At 51.8% G+C, this 17,544-nt stretch overlaps 1 protein-coding gene and 1 pseudogene across 2 annotated transcripts in view; one reads left to right on the top strand and one right to left on the bottom strand.

Annotated features, from left to right (window-relative positions):
• Window positions 1-17,544, bottom strand: part of bbx (bobby sox) — a 270,510-nt gene that overhangs the window by 72,145 nt on the left and 180,821 nt on the right. The window lies entirely within an intron of this gene.
• Window positions 10,320-10,496, top strand: LOC142583785 (U2 spliceosomal RNA; annotated as a pseudogene).

The raw sequence follows: 17,544 nt of genomic DNA, 5'->3' as shown, positions 1-17,544 counted from the left end.
TCGATGTTTCTCTATGCTTCCAAATCCATGCAGTCCCTTGACTATACCCTCCCAGCCTCTATTATTATGTGTTTATTTATTTTCGAAGCATAAAAACACCAAGTATAATTTCTTTCAAGACACCAGAGGAAGTCGCTTATAGAGACACTGAGTTATCTACTGATGTCCCGAGCGCTGCGGTAGCTGCAACATCCGCCAAAGTGCGCCTCGCTATCTCTGGAAAATGTCAACCGAGCACATTTATTCATGCATGCGGAGATCGTTTTGAAATCGCAAATACGCTCCTGTGCTATAGGCTGCTGCTCGCTATAGCAATCGTGGCAGCTTCGGCTAATCGACTGCGCTCATTCTAATTATTCCCGCTCGTTTCTGCAACACCACCTTGAAATCTGTGCGCACGGAACGCCGTGCGATAAGTTTCCTCTTTCGGGACTGTAACAGTCGCGTCCATTCCGTCACGATTTAGGCGTAAGTCACAAGTGCAGTCACTAGCGCTCTAAACAATGCTCAATCAAGAGTTACACAAATTCATGCCATCAACGCACTCCAGCACCGGAGGACACTCGGGTTTCGCAGCTGATCCAGACGACGCAGTTACTTATTGTCGTTCCCGCGATTACAAGCCATACGGTCGCTTATCGCCGGCGTCCTTGTCAGAAACGACAGAAAAGGAAAAGATACCGCGCGGGGTCGCAGAATATACACAAAAAAAGAAAGAGAGACGGAGAGAGATAGAGAGGCGTATCGACAAGCGAGTCACACTTCTCGCACATCCCACGAGCGCATTGTCACCGGAGCACACGCCGTGACAATGCCAATAAACCCCGCACGGAGTCGTCGCTGCCGCCTGCACTGCGCCCACTGCTGCCACCGCGTCGCACGCTTTAGCAAAGCAAGCCGGCGACACACGCGGTGGCGTCGAACAGCCCCGGCGCGTCCCCGCTTCGGTGCCAAAGTGAACTTGTCGCTGAGCGAGTTCCGTCAGAGGTGAAACGTGAAACAAACAAAAAGAAAATAAAGGAAGAAGGCAAGCGGCAAGCTGGGATTGTGAAAGGCGCAATAAAGGGAGCACTCACATCGTGCCCTCCTCTCCCTCGCCGTGCCCTTTCCCGAGCGCTGACGTTAGCGGCCTCGCGAGGAGGGGAAGGGGGAGCGCTAAACAACGCGCCGGCCCGCCGGCGAACGAACCAAGCACGTGTCGGCGCAGAGCTCCGACCGGCGCGCCCCGTTCACGTCCGCCGCTGACTCAACACGGCGCGCGAGACCGAGCACGCAGTGCGGCGCTTACGGCAGCTAAACATCCACGATCTGCGAAGCGTTAACTCGCTCAACACCCCCAACACTTTCTGTTGGTCCCACGACAGTTGATTCCTTCGTCGACGAAGTACATCGTTGTGTTCAACATCATCATTCCTAGCTACGGGTGCAGCGAATATTTCAATGCTCCGACGATTGTTGTATTTCTTTTTGTATCTCGACAACGGCCTCGATGCAACGGAATACGATCCAATTTCAAGGCCGCATGAGACTCGAAGAAAGAAGGGCGATCCTCAAAAGGCAGCAGCTGCAGCAGTAGGCTGTAGAAGCTCGAAAGCCCTTTGGCCACAAGGCGCTCGACAACTCCTGAAGCATTGGGGATGTACAAGCGCTGACCAGATCGAACCGCCTCAGGGCCTATTAAATGATCTCTGTCTTATATACCGGTGCATTCTTTGTCTCATCATTTCTTTTATAATCAGTGTAGAGAGCTTCTCGCCGAACTCGATTTGCAAATTCAGAGTCGCACGTGACACACTTGAAGTAGGAACGATCTGCGTTAAATGCGCTGAAATTTGTTGTGTACAGGATGTCATATTCCGTCTACTCACGAGCGAGGGTAGAAAAATCAGATTTTAGGCCATCGAGTATTGGACGGTTCAATGTCGAAAATCTCGGAAAGATCAAGCAAACATGGTACTCCGCCACGACGCCAAGTGTTATTTCCGAAAACCGCAAATGAATGTTCTGAAAGCGGGCAAAACGCGTTAAATCATCAGGCTATTTGAATTTACTGCAACAGCTATGCGTAAGCTTATTAATATTTCCATCCACAAAATACCGGCGTCTTTCAGATTTGAGGCCCAAATGAAGTAGGTTACACTTTCTAAAAAGTATTAACCTTACGGAACAGCAGAATAGCAAGCTTGACGCTTTAAATCGTGAATTTGTAGTGATATTTAGCTAAATTAGCCGAATACCCAGGGACCTATGCCAAAAGCTTCCATGAAGTTTCGTGCTCATGGTTCCATGCATTTCATGATTGTGTTTTTTTCCCGCTGAGAGGCCGCGGTCTAGCGTAGTCGTACAGTCCAACTTTCAAGTCGCATAAACTAATAGAATGCCTCAGTCAAAACCAATCTTTCTGACACCTCATTTTTCCCTTTTGCATGCTTTTCCTGACATGAAACCGACCGTTTGTCGTTTGGAAACGGCGTAGAAGGAACCACACATAACTGACACATATTTCGAGCGAAGTCTCACCACTGGTTGCTAAGCAGGCGCCTTTGTCAGCAAGCTTTTACCGGAAAACTACTTCGCCAGGAAAACCATATCCCTTGGGCACGCACAACAAGACGCCACAATTGACAACTCGTCTCCAGAGCCTCATGCAGCCCGCCTCCACAAAACCTTCACCTTTCCCTTCCCCACAATTATTTTTCCAGCTGCGACATGCCTCCCAGTAAATTATATCCGCTCCCGGGTTCAGTGTCGCGTCCATGTGAAAAAAGACAGGCCAGAGTACACGTCACATGCGCAATTGCATATATGATTTTTTTTCTTTCTTTCTTTCTTTTTTTCTATCGAGCGCGCAGCCGGCCTGCGTTCACAACGGCTGCGGCCAATAGTGCTTCGACCGGGGTCGATGCGAACGGAAGGAGCCGCGCAAGCGGGCCGTAAAACACGGCGCTGAATTGCGGACTTCCAACTGGCTGGGGTGTCATTCACTGCGGGGCTGTACACACAAGTGGTAGGTTTCAGCAATCGACGACATCCCGTCAGCGCCACGGGACCGGTCATCGCGTGCGTCTCTGATTTGAGCACTCGAAAGTGTAACGTCAACGAACCGTGCGAACGCCAACGAACGGATGTTACTCTGACGCAGACCGATCAAGTCGCGGTTCCCACAAATAACACCGATGCGTTCGAATAACGCCGGGTGCTCTCTATAAGCAGGGAAAATGAACATTAAACAGCAGGAAGTGAACCTTCAACCCTCACAGTGTGCTTTCCGTGCCTGAATACACTAAGAGCGTTTTTCGACAACGACTTCGACGCTTTCGGTGTAGAAAACAGTGAACTTGTCTCACCCGTTGCCTCCGATCCCGGAGGTTACGCCTAGCCACGGACGGAGGGGAAGGGGGGTGGGGGGACGCTATAGACTGAGACTGCATTGCGGAACCAATAACGGGACATTAGGTTCACCAGAAGTCGCATTCTCTGTCAATCACTTTTGAAGGTAACACTCTTTCGAGGGCGCTAATCGCCTGAAGGCAGCCGAAATTGAGGTGGGACTACGAATGAAATCGTCACCACTTGCACGTCGCCTCAAAGTTTTTCGTGCACAGTGAAAGGATGTCCGTCATTCCAATCGAGTCGTTGCCCTAGGGGTTGAAGGGTTACCAGACAAGCAACATTAAATTTAGTCTAGTTAAGTAGTTCTTGATGACTCGACTTGCATTTGTTTGTAGAAAAAAGGTCGACTATTATCAGCGGACATAATGAAGAGCAAATTATATCATTTTGAATTTTTTGCCGGCACCACAGTGAACCGAAAGGCTGGGAGCCGAAGTGAAGCAATCAAGGCAACATAAAGATACGGTACACGATCGAATGCAGCCCCGACCTAACATTAAGATGCAAGTGTCTGAAAGGAGGTTGAAATGAATCTGTGGCGGGACAGTTCGGAAAGTCCGCAAAGTTTAAGACCTTCCGTGTCTCCGCATCAGCCGTACGGTAGCACTGGAAACACGTGGCTTGCGCCTGCCTATGTCACGCAACCCAAGTACGGTAATAACGGTTTGCCTCCTGCAGGCCAGAGAAATGCCTCGCGAATTTCACACGGACACAGGTTAAATTGCTGTTCCCTAGAGAAGGACGCTCGAAAAGTTGACACCGTTTTGGCTGCGCTCCAAGCAGACGGAAGCCAAATGCGCCTACTAAGAAATTAAGTGTGCAACAAAGAGGACACCCGAATTAAGACTCTCTCCGCACACGCTTCATTTTCTTTCCTTCCCTTCCGGAGGAGCAGTCTTTCAAGGGCACACGTGCAGACAAGCCGCGAACGTCCGACGCGGCAAGCGCACAGCAAGCCGCCGGCGCGCCTTTCTGGACTGGCGGCCTCAACTGCCATGTGGTCCCACAAAGCGGCAGCGGCGGCCGAATCCAAGTCGAGCCAGGCACCCACAGCGGTTGCGCCCAACGCCCGCAATGCACGCCATCACCCCCCTTCCCCCTATATATATATATATGCGCACCTAAACTACCCCTTCCGCCGCTTGCTCCCTCAGTGCCTGGTTTGCACTTCCCTTTCCCGACCTCCAGGAGAGACGCACAGGAGGAGAACGCGTCGGTTAGAAGAGCAGCACTCCCCGCCGTTTCCACGAAGCGATTCCCGCGGCATCACGACGCCGCCGCACCATCCGTGGACGGCAGCTGCTCGCTCCCCCCGCCAGTGGGATTTGATTTGGCCTTGATCGCGGGAGGCTGACCGGCGCAGGGCAAAAGTAAAAACGGAAAAAAAAAAACGGAGAGGAAAGAAAGAGCGCGTGGTCAGAAGATACGATGGCCGGGCATGCGGGCAGCAGAGCCGGACGCCTTGAAATAAAAGCAAGCATGAATAGAAGGATGACTGCCCTGGAAGGTCCCGACTCTCTCACCCTATATAAGTCCATCTTTCCTAAACCTGCACCACGTGACGCACGGGCCAAACCGTCAAGAGTCCATTCTTTTTAGAAGTGATTCGAAAGCACAGTGAAAATTGTTCACGTACATATATTCTACTGTATGTCCCAATGTTGATACGCTTAAAGAAACTGCAATGATCCACCTCGTGCAAATGAAACAACTTATCCGCTCTGGTGCTTCCAACAGTGTTAAGGTCGGTTCCACAAGATGGCGGAACGATTCACACAGGGATCAGCTAAGCCGAGTGATAAATGATTAACGGTACAGGGCGAGCTTCCAATAACACAGTCAGATTTCAGAGGTAAAGGGACGTGTCACCGTACCTGCCGAGGACGGTCCAACCCAAAAGACTGGATTATGCGACAGAGTTAGTCCCCCTCATTCATACCAATAGAGAGAGCTAAGGCAGGTAGTCTGAATTTGCGTCATCATTCTAACATGCGCTCACACTATGCAAACAAAACGCATAAAAACGGCATGTGACCATGCGCTACAGCTGCCTCGAACGGCATTCAGAGACGACAGAGCACGCACGTCCTGCGAACATCGCAGGCGATCGCCGCTCGAGCGCGAGTCTGGCATACGTGCCGCCCTGCCGGACCGCTAAGTATAGACCGAAGAAACCACACGCCATCCGAACGTCCGGACAAGACGGGACCTCGTACACCACTATACACACCCTGCAAGTTTATTGGCTAGACTTCCTTTGCCTATACAGCTCTTTAAATGCCCGGCGAACGATCGCCTCTCTTTTGTTTTTGTTTTTTAGCCCTCTTTCCCACTACCTGTCCTCGCGCCTACAAGAACGCGAATGAGGAAAAGTGGCTCCTCGAAGCGCGTGGCATAAATACCGCCAGGTACTTCCTGCGTCGTACCTTGCGGTGCCCCGCGGGTCTACGCCGTTGCAAGACCGTGCACGCCTCTGCAACGCCGATTGCAACTCAGCGGTACCTATGTGGAAACTGTGCCGCTAAGACCCCCCTCGCGAACAACTTTTACGATCGAAAGGGACGAGTTCGCAGAGTTCGCGCACCCGTTGAAGGCATGCAGACTTATCCAACGCTTGGCAGGCACAAACGCGGTCACGGTTTTGTTTCGGAAATCTTTCGGGGCAGCAGCCGAGTACACCTGCGCAGTGCCCACAGAGGGCAAAAAATATTTATGGTGCCTAATACGGGGGTGTAATACGGGCGATTTAGGGTGTCTAATACGGACAGCGTACTAACGACATCAGCTCCGCGTCTATAAGCAGTAGGCATCACTCGTGCGATCATCGAAGTTACCATGGCTGGTGCAGTGCAGGTCGCGCGCGCAGCCTCGCCCTTGCGCCGGCTGCTCAAAGAGCGAAGTCAGCGCTGGTTAGGGGCCGGCTACCGGATGCGCCGGCTGCAGAAAAGCCGCAGCAGCGCTGAAAGTGGCGGCTATGAGAAGGGGGGGAGGGGGGGTAACCTTGGAATCGGGGAGGAGCAGCAGTGCGCGCCGCGTTGCCCAACTCGCAGTGGCAGCAGAGCGGAGAGAAAATGCCCGCCGCACACAAGAACGAGCGTGGCGAGTAGGCAAGGCAGGAGCGTCTTCAGCGCGTCCTCGGTGACCGCTCGGCGCACGGTTTGCGCCGCGCTGCGTAAGACTCCGAGAGCAACGCTTCCCTCTGTCTCTCCCGCGTATCCGTTCATTTTCGTTCTCTCTCGGCGCACGCTCTCTCTTTTTCGTCCGGGGCACAGCTTTCAAGGAAGCCCAGCGATTTCGTGAACCTCTTCCGAAAAGGAAGCACTGCAACGACTGTGCCGCCGGTTTGCCGCGGACCTTTCAGTGTCCGTTTGAAACGGAAGGGCTCAATGGAAGGAAGCAAGAAAAAGAAGCGCAAGAGGAAAAAGGCACCTCAGAGAGTAGAAATGCCGGCTTCCGCTGGCAAAGCTCCGCGATGGACAAGAAGAAACACAGCCGAATCACGGTGCGAGCTCGCCTCGGCGAGAACAGCGAGAACTTCGCGATTACGCGCGCACTTGCGGGATTTGCCGAGGTCGCCCCTGCCGGAGGAGAAGACAGAAATAACTCGCGGAGTTCTGGCGCTGGGACGATTGACTCCCCCGTAGCAGCCTCGGTTTCCTCCTCGGCCATGCTCGTAACGTCTGTCTCTACCCACGCGCCCCTCTGCTCGAAATGACACGTCCTACAACGCCGCCATATTTGGTGGTTCAATCGCCACAACCATCGCCATCTCGCGGTAGGTCAGACTTATCGGATCACAGTTGCTTATGCCGGGAAATATTGAGATTACTTTTTATCGCTCTCTTTTCTCTTTTTAACCGACTTTCGACGCTCGTGAACGCTTGTTGCATTGCTTATTTGAGTGACAGGGACTTCAGCGGCGTTTCTTGACCCAGTGAGGCCGCATAAGACTGATCAAAGCAAGTCACCACTTCGTACGGCGACGTTGACACAGATGCACCTTCCAAATAACCTCGCGAGCCACACCACTCTTCAGGCAGGGCCGCAAAGCAGCCGCGTACACTCGCAACACCTCAAGTAACATTTAGACTCGCATGTGACGACGTCGCATGTAGGAAGGTTTAAGGCCCCTGAATTCAAGGCGAGAAACCGCCTTCCAACCTTTACGAGTGGTCCTCCCACTCGTCGAGCACGCCTAATAGTTATCCATACTCGGTTTCACAACAATCTGCACTCAAGCGGAAGCTAAAAGCCGTGCTCTAGCGCTCGAGACTGATGTAGTGCTAGCGCGTGCAAGCACACGTTCGTTAGCATAATCACGTTCTCGACTGGCAGACGCCAGCCGCTGCGTTTATAACATGCGGTGCCACGTTATCGTGAAATGAAATTCATGAGGTACCGACACTTGCGGCCCAAACCGGTTAAGCAAAAGTCGCAGGCTTCGATCCTACACAACCAGCAAGCCCCCTGTGGCGGGTTGCCCCGATAGCAAAAAGGTTCGCTCGTAAGCAGGCACCGCTGACAAGAACGCTAGGGTTCGGGGGGGGGGGGGGGGGGGGGGGTAGCGCGCCGCTACTTCACAAGTAATCAGAGCGCTCGCTACAGAATGAAGGGAGAAACACGTTTAACCGCAATCCACGCAAAGGGCAGCAAAAGCAACCGAACGAGAATACCAAGAACGACTCATTCACGCTTACGCAACGCAATTACGAAAGCGGGAGAAAAATTGTACGCGACAACAGGCGGAAGCACGAGAAAACCAGCTGCTTCCTGGGCTTTCCCGGTGTTTCACCAGCGCGGCACGAAGGAAGGTTTGCACCAAGTCTCTCAGAATGATGCAGCAAAACAGAAAACTAAGCTACTTCCAAAGCCCGCTCGTACCACCGATTTCTAACTCCTCGTATTGTGATACCGCGCTCACAAAGAGCAATATAATACAAAACGGCGATGCTGTGAAAGAAGTTGGAGTGCTTACGGCCGACATTATCAGATTATGACTGGAAGTTTACCACAATCATTGAAAACACATTATACAATAAATGCGTCTTACTAGTGCTAGCATATAGAGCAGAAACTTGGAGGTTGACAAAGAAGCTCAAGAACAAGGCGCGCACAAAAAGCGATGGAACGAAGAATGTTAGGCATAACGTTAAGAGACAGGGAGAGAGCGGTGTGGATCAGAGAGCAAACGGGGATAGCCGATATTCTAACCGACATAAAGAGAAAGAAATGGAGCTGGGCAGGCCCTGTAATGCGCAGGTTAGATAACCGGTGGACCATTAAGGTTACAGAATGAGTTCCAACAGAAGGGAAGCGCAGTCGAGGACGACAGAAGACGAAGTGGGGTGATGAAATTATGAAATTCGCGGACTCGAGTTGGAATAGGCTGGCGCAGGACGGAGGTAATTGGAGATCGCAGGGAGAGGCCTTCGCCCTGCAGTGGACATAACATAGGCTGCTGCTGCTGATGATGATGGTGATGAACTTAGCTTCTTTGCAACTTAGCTTCATCTTGCATGCGGGAAATTAAATCAGGCATGATGTCTGGACAAAAACGAGTTCTTTTCGGTATCGAATTTTTCTTTTCTTTTATGTCAAGGGGACAAGGGAGGATGTGGGGAGGGGGGCGGGGACAGCTACGATCACCACAACTGCTCTAGCACTATAGAAAGATGTCCGCGCTCTCGTAAACTCACATGTCCGACAGAAAGGACATTAGCCTGTTTTCAGAGAGCCTGCACTTACACTTCGTCTCAACAAGTCCGTGCACTGCAGCGACAGCCGGTCGTGTAAGCCAATCACGAACGAGAACTGTGTCGCACTGCCTGCTGCTGATCGTACGACGCGCGCGTCACCCGTTGGATGGATGGACCACGAAATGATTAGCTATTAGCGACGCACAATGTGCGTGTCCTTTCCTCCGCGAGGCACGCTGCCGGCGCTATATGCTCGGCCTCAGCAGTTCTATGCAGTACTGTACAAGCTACGGGCGCCCAGAACAACTAGGCGAGCAAGCACATCTAAAGGTACCCATCCACGCGTTGTTAACGTCCTGTGCAAGCATCTGCGTTTGAATGACTCTCGGCTTTGGCCCTGCCATACGAAACTACTGAGACAAAGTGCAGTGTTCGTGTTAGCTTACGCGACCCGTAGCCTTTGCTGCGCTGCGAGCAACTGACGAGGTAGGGGTATAGAACCGTGCACCAGCAAGCGTTTCAGAACGTGCCATCCTGGGGAAAGCAGTGCACATCAGTCCTCTCCAACGCGCTCAACCATGCGAGGTGGGCCAAGCGCCGAGCAACAAGAGAGAGAAAGAGAGAAAACACCAAGCGGAAGCCCTCCACCATCAGCACAAGATGCACAGATGGCAGTTGAAAGAGCACGACAGCGTGTTTCCGCGAGAACGCTGTACCGGTGCCAGCTTTTACAACTCCTGCACCCAGGGGGGCAAAAAAGAGAAAGAGAAAGAAAGAAATGGAGGGGGGGGTCTCTTCTACCACTCAGCCCCCCACCCCTTCTTGATCTCACTCCATACAGATTGCTCTTGTTTTGCGAATGTCGGGCGCAGCAGGCTTCTGCAACCGCCAGAGGCGTCACTGAAGTGGAGAGGGAGCACTCCGTAGGCCGCGCCGCAACGGGGTGACACGATCACTGGCTTAGTTGCAAAGCAAACCACCTGGTGTCGTTACAACGGTGAGCACGAACGCTGGCCAAGTGAAAGAAGGTGCAGAAGAGAGGAGAAAAGTGGTGGTGGAGGAGGAGGAGGAGGAGGAATTCTGCCAAGAATTCTGCCAACCAAGGGACACCAAGATCAACACAGGCGAAATCGCTTGTACTTACTGATTGAATTAAGGAAATTATAAGTTGAGGGAAATGAAAGTGGATGAAAAAGCAACATGCCGCAGGCGGGGAACGATCCCACAACATTCGCATATTTATATATATATATAGTGTTTCTCTTACAACCCCGGATTTAATGTGGTTCTGTTTGGACCCAAGATATTAAACTTATTTTTGGAAGCTGGTAGAGTGCTTGAAGCCTGCTTCACCTTCGTCGCTGGTCGGCCTGGTATTTCACTATCTCCGGGATCGGCCCACGCATTCCTGTCGCCCATACGGACGTAAGCTGGCCGGGGTGCCCCTCGAGGGAACGCATGCGGGGGATGCAAACAGGGGCTAGAGGTGAACAGCTTCACTGTAGTAACCAGAACAGGCGCATCTTGTCACTTTTCGCAGGAGGCGTTAATCGTGTAAGTATTGAAGAAATAAAACAAAAACATCGAGCCACAGAAAAAGAAGTCATGGCGGAAAAGAGTGCGCAGAAACTAAGACGCAGGGACAGGAAGAAACTGAACAACACAAGTGCTGTTAAGCTAAAGCAAGGAACACGGAAAGGGCTCAGAGCCTTCTTCCGTGTTAGTACTTTTCTGTAGTACTCTCAGCCCGGTTCATCGGTGTTCTTCGCTCTACTTTAACGGCGCTTGTCTCTCCTGGGGTCCGTGCCTTAACTTCAGCGCTGTTTTTCCAGTATGAACTGATACCAACTCGCTCGGCTGTCAACCTCAGTAGAATGATTGAAGACAGTGTCATACGAAAAATCTCGCTCAGCCATCGAGTTCATTCCGCCTACTCAACTACCACTAGCCCCTGACAACAGCTAATCTGTTCACAGCCAACAGGGGGTAACAGTCTCGCCTAACACACAGCATTCAAACTGGAACCATTTTAGTGTCTATGTACTCCGTGCCTCTCCCTAGTCGCCTTAGCCCGTAACAATTTTAATCGACCCTGCGGACCAAAAAAAATTATTATAATAAAGAAAGCCCCCCACCGAGCAGCTCGCACACGCCGCGCAGGTTAAGTAGCCCACGCCGAACGCAGGACACGGCAAGCCGACGACAACGCCGGACACAGCGGGAGAGGGGGGGGGGGGGTCTTGCGGGAGCCAATGAGAGCAGTGAGAAAGCAACAGCCGAAAAGAAAACGATAGATAAGCAAACTAAAAGAAGAAAAACACTGCAACCGCTTCGACAAGTAATCACGTGGGCCTAATAGGCCTCGAAAACACGAACTGTTTGCGAACGTAACTGGACAACAGAACGAAAAGAACAGTTTGAAGAAAAAAAGTAAAAGCAAAAAAAAAAAGAGGGGGGAGAGAAGGCGAAGCTAGCCAGGAGAGGAGGTCTCCAAGTGCTGACCGCTGCTTGTCCAGCGAGCGGCCATTTGCATTTCTCCTCGCCCGCACAGTGCAGAGGAGGGAAAGAGAGAGCCCGGCGTGCGCGGCGCTTGCTGGTGCGGCTGTAGCAGCAGCAGCGGCGGCGGCAGTCCACAGCAGTCGGGTCCATCCTACGCCCCGCTTCACCTCGACGCGACCGACGCTCGTCCGCGCAAGAGGAAGCAAAGAAAGAAAAAGTCAAGCGCCAGAGGAATGCTCGGCGGCAGAGGAGAACCGGTTCTCCGAACAGCTCACGTGGACGGGAAAACAAAAAGAAAGCAAAGAATACCGGAGAAGCGAAAGCACGAAGCCCCTACGACGGTGGAGAAGAGGCGGCCCGGCGTGCGAGGACGTTTGCCCGGCCGGTCCAGGCGACGGCGGCAATGCTGCTGCGGGAGGCTTCTTCGCCCGCAGCAACGGCGTCTCCTTGAGAAAGCCAGGACGAGGGCTAGCACGCGCTCGGCCACCACTGTGTAAAAGTCCCGTTTCCGGCGAGCCTCGAGAGTCGAGACCGCTGCGCGAAGCCGACGCGGCGCTCGAACTAACTCAGTTTGATCGAAAGGCAAGTAGTAATGCCCTCGCTTTCAAACACGCACAAGAGGGCCTGCCGAAGAATCTCGCATACGCAAGTTCTCCAGCATCGCAGGGCCAGCAATATACGCCCAAGGGCAAGGCTATAAACGCTCTGTGCTGAAAGGTAAACGTCCGGCCTAGTTGACGGGCCATCCTGAACCTGCTTACAGCGAAAGGACAGAGACATGCACGTGTTATTTCTTGTCCCTGTATATTTCTAGCGCTGTAAGTACATTGAGGATGTATCTGTATATTTATTGCGCTGTAAGTACATTGAGGATGTCTCTGTATATTTCTTGCGCTGTAAGTACATTGAGGATGTCTGTTGAAAGTGTCAAAGGACTTATGACCCTGCCAACCAATCTGAAATAATACAGCCGTCAAAGACAAATTAAAAAAGAACGAAATCTATGTGCGCCAAATGGGGTGCACATTCGGGCATCCGTCAGTGCGCATGCAAGGCTCGTAAGAAACTGGGCCCATATTCGCAAAGATTCTTACGATAAAATCGTTCGTGAGAGCAGATGTTAACCAATCGGGGAGTCCGACATATTAGCGAAAGTGACCGGCCGATAGCAAATGACACTTACGAAGGAGAAGCTTGGTGCATTCGGCCCCTGTTTTGGCCAATCGAAATATTGAATGGAATGCCGAGACAGGCATCGGTCAATACCAAACAGTTCTTACGAAAGATAAAATGCTCCACGAGTCCGGCTCCCAAGAAATATCTCATATTCAGAGAAGACGAAGCGTCTAACTCGAAGCTATTGGGAAAAGTAGGAAAAAAGGTCACACAAGCCTGGCATTCCAAATAAAAACGGCACGCGTCACAGGTGCGCTTAACAGCAATCAGCGCGGGGAGAGGAGTTCGTGGAGAAGAGTCAGCGAACCGCGCCAGGTGCAAGGTGTCAAACAAACAAAAGACGCAAGGCTTTGAGAGGCACACCAGTCGGAGATGACAATGAAGTCAGAACTCCGACTTCTGGAAGTGGGACGGTGTAACGGGTAGACTTCTGTACAGGTCATCTGCATCAGGCCGGCCGACATCAACAAGAGAGAGTGACGGCAGGTGAAGAACGACACAAAATGGACGGCAAAACATCCGCCACAACCGCTTACGGCTGGTGGGAAACGATGCCTGGCCGTACTAGCATACAGTGTACAGTACGAATCACTCTCAAAGGTTCCTTCCTTTCACACCTAATTAGCATTCAAGTGAACTTGACTTCAACGCATTATCAACTCCCTAAAAAGAAAGAAAAAAGCGCTCCATGAGGCGCGTTAGGTAGACCTAGATTGGTATATATATTCTCGAGGTCTTCGTGTCACAACTGAGTGGCAATCAGCCGCGAAATAATAATTCGTTGTCCTATTTAACAGTACCGTAAATGTACGACCGAGAGGTCCGCTTAAGCACTGCGACGAAGAAACCGACTGGGAATCGGGCACTGTTTTGCGATCGCGTTGTCACAGCCTGGGGAACGCAGATAGAATCACCGACAACCTGACTCTTCACACTACACGCGGCCTTGGTGGCGCGAAGGTTTTCGCTTCAGGAGCTCTATGCACGGCGGCGAGGGTGGTGGTGGAAGTAGTATAGTAGTAGTAGTAGTGGTAGTAGTAGTAGTAGTAGTCTGATTGTTTATTTTTGCACATGGGGAAGGAAAGCAAAGTAGGGAAATTACCAGTGATAGCATTGCAACTGTCCAGCGATATATATTGATACCAGAACGGCGGTCAGTAGTGGAAGTAGGGTTAAAGGAGGGGGAGGGGGATAAGGGACAGGGAGAGAGGACAGAGTAGGAGGAATGGAACAGTTTGCATGCTGTACAATGACGTTAATAAGTAAATAAATGAATAAATACGACTGTGCAAACGAGAAAAAAGTCATAGTTCGCGTGCAGTGTCTCTTTGGTCAAGTGTTTGTAGAGCAGGTCCCGCACACCGGCACTCTTTATTTAGGTAGTGCAGAGCAGTCAAGGCGCGACTTGTCTGAAACGTAGTGCTTTCCGAGCTGGCTCCCGCGCACGAGATGGACGGCAAAAGGCAGCGGCTGGTGCGGGCGATGCGCCAACAGCGGCCAAGCCAGAGCCGTTCGGATCTCATCAAGGCTGTAACCGGCGAACCAGTCGAAGAGCGCGCGAGGAAAAGTGGCTTGACCTCCGACCATCGATCGTCCCGGCACGAACGAAGGCCACAGGGATGTCGTCGCCCCAGCCACCCGATGCCCACGCACGCGTGCTTTCCGCCGACTTGTTGGACTTTGAAAACGACGACGGCAATTCAGCGCACTTGACTCCCACGAAAGCAGTCGATGGTTGGTCCCGTACCGCACGCGGCCGCTAGTCAACGCAAACACACGCGATGTGAAGCTGTCGGAAGAGGGCCGAGTTTAGGTAAATATGCATGGAAACAGGCGCCGCAAGTAAACAGCGCACAAACTGCTATACGCTTTGCCATTAGTACACGCACACCAGAACAGGCTGCAGAAATGTTGGAAATTAGCTGCACGCACATCGCGTCGGCCTTAGCACACAATTTGAAAGAGAAGCGGGAACAAATGGATAGGAAGGAATCAGTCGACATCTTTGCTACAGCAGGGCAGGGGGAGGGGGGGTATACAAAGGATACGGCAACCTTAGACACACATGGAGAAATCCAAACCACCTGGTGATCTTCCTGGAAGCGCTAACGGGAGAAGTGGAGGGAATCAATCCACCCCCTCCCCCAGACTTGCTTTTGTTTTCCTCCGCTTCACCGCAAAAGCGCCATCCCTCCAGCCCGGCCACCTCGACCCATTTCCCTCCTGTCTTACACGATGCGCTAATAAAGACACAATCTCCAAGAGTTAGGGGAAACAAGGCCTGTCTTCTTGCGTTCTTGCGATACCCCGTTTTTACAATTCTCCCCCTTGTGTGAATAGCCCATGCGTGCGTGACACACGCAGAGAAATTGTTTTTTCGACTTGCGAAAGAAGGCACGTCGCACGCGCCGCCAATGTGCAGGTGGCGCAGATCAGACGCGGGACGCATGACCGATGGGGGAGGGTTCCACACGCGCCAGACAGAACCCCCTTCATCCGCTCTCAAGACCTTCCTGGTAAAGGTGGATGCCGCAACGTTTCATATAGAACGCAGTGAGAATTAGAAGAAGGAAACGCAGTAAGGCGAATAGGGGGTAGTGCCGGGCGGAGACTTCCGGCCGCCCGCAGCACTCAACCTAACCCCTCCCCCCACCCCTTCGCCGCTCTGTGAGTCACACACAGCGAGACGACCAGCGGTGGCAGATGCTGCAGCGCGAGCTCACATGCCGCGGCCGATGCTTGCACGTCTCTGCGACGCCTTCATCGTCTTCAGCCAAAGTTTCCTTTTCTGAAAAACAGTCTATGGAGAACACGGATACAACGAACGTCGGACATAACGAAGTAAGCTTAGACTCGCCGATATCAACGTGTAACGAACACATGCGCATAAGGAGTATCGGATATAACAAATGTATTTTTGTGTCGGACGCGACTTCGTTATAACGAGGTCCGACTGCATAAGAATACGCATGACTTCCAGCGCAGCAGGCATCCGACAACTTCAATTATTATCACCGGCCGAAGTAGCTTGGAAAAAGCTTTCTACGAACGTCCTCCAATCATATGCGCACGAAACCAAAGGCCAACGATTTTAATGTATCGGTGCCCAGCCTGATTTACTGCTACTGTTAAATACTAAGTGCACTGCCTACGTAGGCCACGGTATTCAAGAGGCTATACCGTATTCCATATAAATCAGTTTCTGGAATACTTTCACCTCACGTAACGTACTGCGCGACGCCGAGGAGGTGGCGGGGTCACACATCATTCGCAGCCGGTTCAAACGCAAGCTGCGCCGTCACAACGTCATAGCACCGGATGTGTCGAGATGGCAACCTGCGCCGCTTGCGGACGTGCAACCCACCGCGGCCGGAAGGCGAGCGGCGACGCTTGCTGCACGCTCGCATGGCCGGTGCAGCTCCGGCAGCGCAAAGGTCAGTGTTCGGAGCTCGACCCTGAGAGTAGAATGCCTGAGGGGGGGGGGGGTAGGAGGAGGATAGGCATTCTGATCTAGAGGTGCGGAGGTCTCAAATAAGCACGTTATGAAAGTCTCGTAGACTCTTTGTACGGCTCAAACAAGCACATTATGGGGGAAAAAAAACGTAAGAGTACCACAGAAGATAGCCTTGGTGCTCACTACAACAGCGATGGCTGTCCGACAACGACGACGATAACGCTGATAACGACGCCATGATAACGAAGACAGATCAGACGATGGCGCACACATGGCGGACTAAGGACCGAACCGTGGGGGGAAAATGTGCATTTCTTTTGTGAAAAGTAAATTTGACATTTAAAAGATAGTACTTGTGACACAGGTCATGACCTTACCTTGTGTACCCTCGAGAGAGTTGCATAAAACGTATGCTCATAACTAGATTGGTTCGAAGCGAAATCTAAGACAAGCCGATGGAGTTTCGAACCTGTTCGACGCGAAATATATATGTACATATAACAACCTCGCTCCTATCGGCTCACGTAAGCTTGTCTGAGACAGTTATTGCCGCGCACTGTGCTCTCTTTTTCACCGCGTCACAGCGCGTGCCTACAGAAGTACTCAAGCTCGGTTCGCAGTTAGCAAACGATAGCAAAAATAACATGGCAAATGCGAACACGCAGCGAAAAAGACAACCAGGCGGAAGCACGGAAGGAAGGCCATCAGCAAACAAATCCCTTGAGACCAATTTCAGTAACTTTGCGGCAGCAGGGCAACCTAAGTAACTTTTGAACAAACCTGAAAATAAACAAGAGAGAGAGACAGGGAGGGTGGGGGGGGGGGTCCAAAAAGGAGGACAGGTTTTGCGATTACCGGTGGCAACAGCCCGAGACGTCGGCACATACGGGACCAGTTGAAGCACTTGGGGAAGTATGACAGGCCTCGAGTTACAAAAGGGAAAGCAACAGGGACGAGGTATTCTTTTTTTTTCGGGGCAACAACCTTCCGAAACCGAGAGGAAAAGTGCGAACACTAACTAAAAGCAATTCGCAAAAACACGGCAGGTGGATGATAATGCAGTCTTTGTAACAATGGCTTGAAAACAAAGCTAAGCGATGCAATCGGCCTCTCTCCTGTCAACGCTTGCAATTCTCTCATTCCTCTAAACGCCGTGTGTACATAATAAGAACTAAAAACAAAACGACAATATTGTCGTCGACGGACAGTTGGAAAACTTGCCAATGAACATACACACAAAGGTTGCCAGTGCTCTCCATAGAAATTGCGGTAACCTGCGCAGAAATTTACTGCGCGAACTTCCAACGGGATAAGAGCGGGTCGTCG

Source organism: Dermacentor variabilis, chromosome 5, assembly GCF_050947875.1.
Source record: "Dermacentor variabilis isolate Ectoservices chromosome 5, ASM5094787v1, whole genome shotgun sequence".
NCBI lineage: Eukaryota > Metazoa > Arthropoda > Arachnida > Ixodida > Ixodidae > Dermacentor > Dermacentor variabilis.
This window is presented reverse-complemented; position numbering and strand designations above follow the sequence as displayed.